The sequence below is a fragment of the Pongo abelii genome, chromosome 6, assembly GCF_028885655.2.
Source record: "Pongo abelii isolate AG06213 chromosome 6, NHGRI_mPonAbe1-v2.0_pri, whole genome shotgun sequence".
In the NCBI taxonomy this organism is placed as follows: domain Eukaryota; kingdom Metazoa; phylum Chordata; class Mammalia; order Primates; family Hominidae; genus Pongo; species Pongo abelii.
Window position 1 is genome coordinate 8157838 of NC_071991.2, and position 7869 is coordinate 8165706.

General features: G+C 47.3%; 1 pseudogene; it reads right to left on the bottom strand.

Moving 5' to 3' along the window:
• Positions 1 to 5968: 5968 nt before the first annotated feature.
• LOC129060251 (small ribosomal subunit protein eS26-like) lies at positions 5969 to 6642 on the bottom strand (annotated as a pseudogene).
• Positions 6643 to 7869: the final 1227 nt, after the last annotated feature.

The window sequence follows — 7869 nt, forward strand, 5'->3', positions numbered from 1 at the left end:
CGTTGGCTGCACCCAGGAGCAGCTGCGGGGGCTCTGGGTCAGGCTCACCGGACCCTCATCTGCTAAGAGGAACCTCCTGTCAACCCCAGCACCCTGGCTGGACCAACCAAGGGCAGACTGCCCCGGTCTCCAGGTTTCTTTTGCATGAAAAGCTGTGCTCAATAATCCTATCAAAGCTGTCAGCCAACCAAGCCCAGAGACCAGCTGTCTCAAGGAAACAGTAAACCAGATGAAGGATGCCTTTCTCCGATTCGGTTGACATGCTTTATGTGTGATCACTCTTACGACAACAGCAGGTATATAAAAAGGCTCAGTTACAGTTTCTTGGAAATAATAAAATAACTCGGAGGGACTTGTATGCCAAGGAGCCTGAAGATGAATGCCCGGCCATAAAAGTGGGCTCTCTTCATATTTCATAAAGCTGTGGTTCAGCTGTCTGGCAAGTTGAGGAATGAAAGGTGGGATTATTTTAGGAATATTTTATGTCGCATCCAGAAGTATCCAGTTTATTGTATAAACAGCACTCAGACTTGAATGAAGGCAACAAGCATGATCGTTTTCTCCCTTCAGAAATCCTTTTGGGAGATAACAGTTTTAGGGCTAATTGAGTATAACATCAAATAATTATCAGCTATTGCTATGCAGGAAGGAAATCCCTCTTCCATCTCTATAGTGTGTGCCATGCATTGGGCTACTTGGGGTTGAGAGATTATTGTCTCCGTGTTACAAATGGGGAAACTGAGGCTCGGAGTGGCAGCATGACTTGTGAAAAGCCTCAAAACAGAAAAGAAACAGGGCCAGGTGAGGTGGCTCATACTTGTAATCCCAGCACTTTGGGAGGCTGAGGCAGGAGGATTGCTTGAGCTCAGGAGTTCAAGACCATCCTGGGCAACATAGTGAGAACCCCATCTCTACAAAAAATACAAAAAATTAGCCGAACATGGTGGCATGCGCCTGTAGTCCCAGCTACTTGGGAGGTTAAGGTGGGAGGATCACTTGAGCCCAGGAGGTGGAGGCTGCAGTAAGCTGTGATTGCGCCACTGCACTCCAGCCTGGGTGATGGAGTGAGACCCTGTCTCTTAAAAAAAAAGAAAAAAAAAGAAACAGACTGGGAATCAACCGAAGGACAAGGCAAGAAGACTGTAGACGAGACTGTCTGTACACTGTAGACTTCATTATCTAGTTTAAAACGGATTCATTCTCTTTAAATTGTGCTTTAAACATATGGAATAGTTAAGTCCCTTTAAGAAGACTTGGAAAGAAAAGCTTCTGTTACAAAACTAAAATGAGAATTAAAAAGAAAAACCCTCATTAGAACATAATAGGATCTATTCATTAAAATTATTTACTCAACATTAATTTTCTCTGCACTTGCTAATTTTAAATATTTTAAAATATTTCATAAGACAGATCTGGAATTATTCATTTATTATGGTAACACCTCAGTGTTTAATGTATTTTCAATACTTTTCTAAAGTGAAGTCTCACTTTGGTTTTGTTTTTTTCTTTTCCTCTCCTTTCTTTTCTGTCTAAAATTAGAAGCTGGGTTAAAAGACGTGGAAATTCAGGGCCAGTGGGGAGGTGAAGCTCTCCTTCTCAAAGTGTTTTATTTTAGTTCCTTGAGTTGACTTTTTTTTTTTCCAATTTGATTCAGGTGTAATTGTAGTATGTTACACCACACATATTTAAACTATACAATTTGGGCTGGGCATGGTGGCCCACGCCTGCAATCCCAGCACTCTGGGAGGCTGAGATGGGCGGATCACCTGAGGTCAGGAGTTCCAGACCAGCCTGGCCAACATGGTGAAACCCTGTCTCTATTAAAAATACAAAAAAATTAGCCGAGCGTGGTGGGGGGTGGGGGGTGGGGGCGCCTGTAATCCCAGCTACTTGGGAGGCTGAGGCAGGAGAATCTCTTGAACTCGGGAGGTGGATGTTGCAATGAGCTGAGATCTCACCATTGCACTCCAGCCTGGGCAACAAGAACAAAACTCCATCTCAAAAAAAAAAAAAAAAAGTATACAATTTGATCAGTTTTAACATATTTAGTAACTTGTATAGAGAGTCATGTGTTGCTTAATGACAGGGATACTTTCTGAGAATTGCACTGTTAGGCGATTTCATGGTTGTGTGAAATCATAGAGCGTGTTGCTACAAACCTAGATGGTGTGGCCTACTACACACCTAGGCTGGATGATGTAGCCTGTTGCTCCTAAGCTACAAACCTGCACAGCATGTGACTGTACTGAATATTGCAGGCAATTGCAACACAATGGTAAGTACTCGTGTATCTAAATATATTGGCTGGGCGCGGTGGCTCATGTCTGCAATCCCAGCACTTTGGGAGGCCGAGGCGGGTGGATCACTTGAGGTCAGGCATTCGAGACTGGCCTGGCCAACATGGTGAAACCCCAACTCTACTAAAAAAATATAAAATTAGCTGGGCGTGGTGGTTTGTGCCTGGAGTCCCAACCACTCAGGAGGCTGAGGCAGGAGAATTCCTTGAACCTGGGAGGCAGAGGCTGCAGTGAGCTGAGATCACGCCACTGCACTCCAGTCTGGGTGACAGAGCGAGACTCCATCTTAAAAACAAAACAAAACAAAACACATAGGCCAAGTGTGGTGGCTCACGCCTGTAATCCCAGCACTTTGGGAGGCCTAGGCAGGGGGATCACCAGAGATCAGGAGTTTGAGACCAGCCTGGGCAACATGGCAAAACCCCATTTCTACAAAAAAAAACAAAAAATTAGCTGAGTGTGGTGGTGTGTGCTTGTAGTCTCAGCTATTTGGGAGGCTGAGGTGAGAGGATTGCCCGAGCTGGAGAGGTTGAGGCTACAGTGAGCCGAGGTCATACCACTGCACTCCAACCTGGGCAACAGAGTGAGACCCCATCAAAGAAAAGAAAGAAAGAGAGAGAGGGGGGAAGAAAGAAGGAAAGAAATAAAGAGAAAGAGAGAAGGAAGGAAGGAAAAAGAAAGAAGGAAAGAAAGAAAAGACAGGAAGGAAGGAGGGAGAGAAGGGAGGGAGGGAGGGAAGGAGAGAGACATTTATTTGCAGCATGCCAAGCAAGAAGGACCAGGTAGCAAAATGCTCGAATCCTGGCTCACCAATGGCTTTTGCAGGCAAAAGTTTTTAAAGGCAGAGATAAATTTCAGAAAAGCAGAAGCTACAGGCAAAATTGTGAATGAATACACAGAGGTTACACATTGGTTTAGGCCTAAAAGGATGAGATATCTTGAAGCGAGGGCTTACTGGTCGTAGGTAGACTCAAAGATTTTCTGATTTGCAATTGGTTAAGGAAGAGATGCTTTATTTAAAACTTTGGGGTCAGCAGAGAAAAATGTTAACTGTCTCAGGGGTGTGATGCCCTCCAAGCCCCTCAGAAAGAAATGTAGACCAAAGATTGGTGCTCAGAATTCAGTCTTCGGTTCCCCCTTATCTCAGGCCTTCAGTGGAGGTCCAGGTTTCTGAAACACAGCTCAGGGACATACGGTGAGATGTTATCTTTAGTTTCCACAGGGAAAGCAAACATCTCTGGAACTCTTACTTTCTTGGCTTATTGTTTTAAGCTACTATTCCTTTTTTTTTTTTTTTTTTTTTTTGAGATAGAGTTTTGCTTTTGTTGCCCAGGCTGGAGTGCAATGGCACGATCTTGGCTCACTGCAACCTCTGTGTCCTGGGTTCAAGCAATTCTCCTGCTTCAGCCTCCCGAGTAGCTGGGATTACAGGCATGCACCACCACACCTGGCTAATTTTTGTATTTTTAATAGAGACGAGGTTTCACCGTGTTGGCTAGGCTGGTCTCAAACTCCTGATCTCAGGTGATCCACCCGCCTTTGCTTGTCAAAGTGCTGGGATTATAGGCGTGAGCCACCTAGCCGGCCCTACTGCTACCTTTTATTTTAACAATTGACTTATTTACTTCTGGGGCCAGCTAGATGCCTGCAATTTCCCTTGAAAGAACCAGAATTTTCCTAATTTCCATGCTGTGAGGTCCACAGGCCCCTAAAAAAGAGGTCCCTGCTCCCTCTCACTTCTCAGCTGGCAGACAGCTTTTGCCTCTCTGTGGGGATTCAAGATGTTGGCCCATCCTCCACTGTCCCCAGGTAGTCGATGACCTTGGTGGTCAGGATGGACTCTTAGGATCCGGGGTGGGGGGCGCGTGTGTTTGGAGCGTTCTTGACCCCAGGAAAGCTGCAGGATGACACCTTGAATTTTCTCTGCAGTGCCGCGGGAACTGGCAATTGCATTTAGCACTCGTTTGTCCTCTCTGCGTGCTAAGTGATTGGTGACACATGGAGGCCCTGATTGTTTCCGAAGGGCTCTTTTACGAGATCTCCAATAAAGTTCTAAGCGGATCATGCCTGTTCGGGGAAAGATAACACCAGTGTGAGGCCCAGGAGTTTCTCAGAAGAAATTCTAGCTGGATGAGCATTTAAGGAAGGAGATGAAGTCAGCGTTTGGAGACAATGAATTAGATGGCTGGATATGTCACCATAATCATGAATAATAAATGAGCAGGAAGAGGCTATAATTCACAGAGTGGGAGAGGAGACTAGAAACTTGTGGTGCCTGGGGAAAGAGCGTCTCAGACATGCCTTGGACTTGTGAAAAGAAACCTTCTTGAAGAAACGCTTTTCCGCAAAAATGCCTATTATCGGGAAGAGTATCCATGTTTCCGAGAGACAAAGGATTTATGCCTGTAACAGAAACTCTCTCCATGCAACTCCACCCTCCTCTGTCCCTCCCTTTGCACCCTGCAAGATCTTGCCAGCCGTAATTAGGGCTGTTTTGGGGACATGCCATTGCCCCACCTTCTCAAAGGGAGGTAGGAGGCGGGACTTGACTCCAGAGGTGGGGCTTGGACACTGGACCAAACTGAGGACTAGTTAAAACAGGGCCGGGGGCCGGTTGCCGTGGCTCACGCCTGTAATCCCAGCACTTTGGGAGGCCAAGGCGGGTGGATCACCAGAGGTCAGGAGTTTGAGACCAGCCTGGCCAACATGATGAAACCCCGTCTCTACTAAAAATACAAAAATTAGCTGGGCATGATGGCCCGCACCTGTAATCCCAGCTACTTGGGAGGCTGAGGTGGAAGAATCGCTTGAACCCGGGAGGCAGAGGTTGCAGTGAGCCGAGATCTCACCACTGCACTCCAGGCTGGGTGACAGAGTGAGACGCTGTCTCAAACAAACAAAAACAAACAAACAAAAAAACAAAACAAAAAACCGGGACAGGGTAGAAGCAGCTTTCTATAAGACATACCCCGCCAGTGCGTCATGTCAGTTTACCAGTGCCATGGTAACACCTGGCTGTTTCTGCCCCTTTCCATGACAATGAGTCGACCACCCAAAAGTTACTACCCCTTCTCTAGAAACTTCTGCATAGGCTGGCACAGTGCACACCTGTAATCCCAGCACTTTGGGAGGTCAAAGCAGGTGGATCACCTGAGGTCAGAATTTTGAGACCAGCCTGGCCAACGTGGTGAAACCCCATCTCTACAAAACATACAAAAATTAGCCGGATGTGGTGGCACAAGCCTGTAGTCCCAGCTACTCAGGAGGCTGAGGTGGGAGGATTGCTTGAACCCAGCAGGCGGAGGTTGCAGTGAGCTGAGATTGTGCCACTGCATTCCAGCCTGGGCAACAGAGTGAGACCCTGTCTCAAAAACAAAAAACAAAAAACAAAAGAAATTTTTTCATAAGCCACTTCCTTAATCTATATGTAATTAAAAGTAGGTGTGAATGTGACTGCAAAGCCGCCCTGAGCTGCTGCTCTCTGCCTACGGGACAGTGCTGCTCACAGGAGCAGTCATGGAGCTGTAACCCTGCGGCCTCAGTAAAGCTGTTTTCTTCCACCCTCCCACTGGCTTGCCCTTGAATTCTCCTTTTTTTTTTTTTAAAGTACAATTTCCATTTTATTTTTCTCCAGATAATAGTCTGTCTTCAGTCTTGAAGGACTCAGCTCCTTATATGGGCTTTGGTGGGGGTCGTGGGGCAGCATGCCAAGGTCTAAATCAGGATAGGGGTGTTTGGTCCTTGTGGGCTTCACAAGATCGATTCCTGACTACTTTGCTGTGAATGGCACAACCCACACAGTAACGCAGCTTCAGTTATAGCTTGGGAAGCACATAGGCATCGAAGACGCTTGCTTCAGAAATGTCCCTGACTGCTGTGGCGTCCGCTATGTTTTGAATGATGTATTTCTTTCTTTCTTTTTGTTTTTTTTTTTTTTGAGATTGAGTCTTTGTCTGTCACCCAGGCTGGAGTGCAGTGATGCGATCTCGGCTCACTGCAACCTCCGCCTCCCGGGTTTAAGCGATTCTCCTGCCTCAGCCTCCCGAGTAGCTTGGATGACAGGTGCCCGCCACCACACCCCGCTAATTTTTGTATTTTTTAGTAGAGATGGGGTTTCAACATGTTGGTCAGGCTGGTCTCGAACTCCTGACCTCAGGTGATCCACCCGCCTCAGCCTCTCAAAGTGTTGGGATTACAGGTGTGAGCCACCACACCTGGCTCCAGTGACAAATTTCCTAATGGCCTTGTCCTTGGGCACGTGTTGGGCACAGTTCATGCAGCGAATAGACTGCACGTGGTCACGGCCCTTTTGGGCATAATCGTTGTTCCTTCTTTTCTTTGTCATCTTGGAGGCCTGGACTGGAGAGAGTTGGCCTTGAATTCTTTCCTGCGTGAAGCCAAGAATCCTCGCAGGCTGAGTCCCAACTGGGGCTCGCCTGCTCTGCATCCAAAGTGTGTCCTTCTAAACCTCATCCCTGCAGACAGGGATCAGGCCCTGTGATTCACAGGTGTAACGGGCCATTGCAAGGGGGAGAAGAGCTCTCAGCTGGAAAAGGGGTTTAATGAATTTCACAGGCAAAGGGAGCCTGCTGTTTTTGTTAGGGTCCAAGGGTTGCCACCTCAACATCTATTTAGAGCACCCCCTGGAAAAGACAAGACTCAGCAATAAATGGGCCTTAGGTCTGTGGATCGATGCTGACCTTTAGTCACTTATTCATGGTCTCCTGGGAAGCCGTGAGCAGCACAGCCTATGTGAGAAGGTGCCAAGGAGGCTATCTGCAACCTTGCCTGTCTCCTGGACCATTCCTACCCACAAAACAGTGTCTCCCATTTTATTATGATTTTATTTTATTTTGAGACAGGGCCTCACTCTGTCACTCAGGCTGGAATACAATGGTGCAATCTAAGCTCACTGCAGCCTCAACCTCCTGGTTTCAAAGCGATCCTCCAGCCTCAGCCTCCTGAGTAGTTGGGAGTACAGGTGCACACCACCATGTCTGGCTATTTTCTTTATTTTTTGTAGAGACGGGGGTTTTGCCATGTTGCCCAGGCTGGTCTGGAACTCCTGAGCTCAAGGGATCCTCCTGCCTTGGCCTCCCAAAGTTTTGGGATTACAGGTGTGTGCCTGGCCCCATTTTGTTTCTTAACTATTTTTATTTCTTTAGAGACAGGGGCTCCCTCTGTCACCCAGGCTTGTGTGCAGTGGTGTGATTATAGCTCACTGCAGCCTCAAACTCCTGGGCTGAAGTGACCCTCCCACTTCAGCCTCCTGGGTAGCTGGGACGACAGGCATGTGCTACCATGTAAGACTAATTTTTGAAATTTTTTGTAGAGCTGGGGGTTTTGCCATTTTGCTCAGGTTGGTCTCGAACTCCTGGCCTAAAGCGATCCTCTCATCTTGGCCTCGCAAAGTGCTGGGATTCTAGGCGTGAGCCACTGTGCCTGGGCCCGTTTAAAATAATCCTGTCTTGACCTCCCAACTGGGCCCCATTTCTGGGCTCTCCGTTGGAGCAGAGTTTCTCAACCAGCTCTCTGCACTTGCTGAACCCATTCCTTCCCTTGCGTGTTTGCT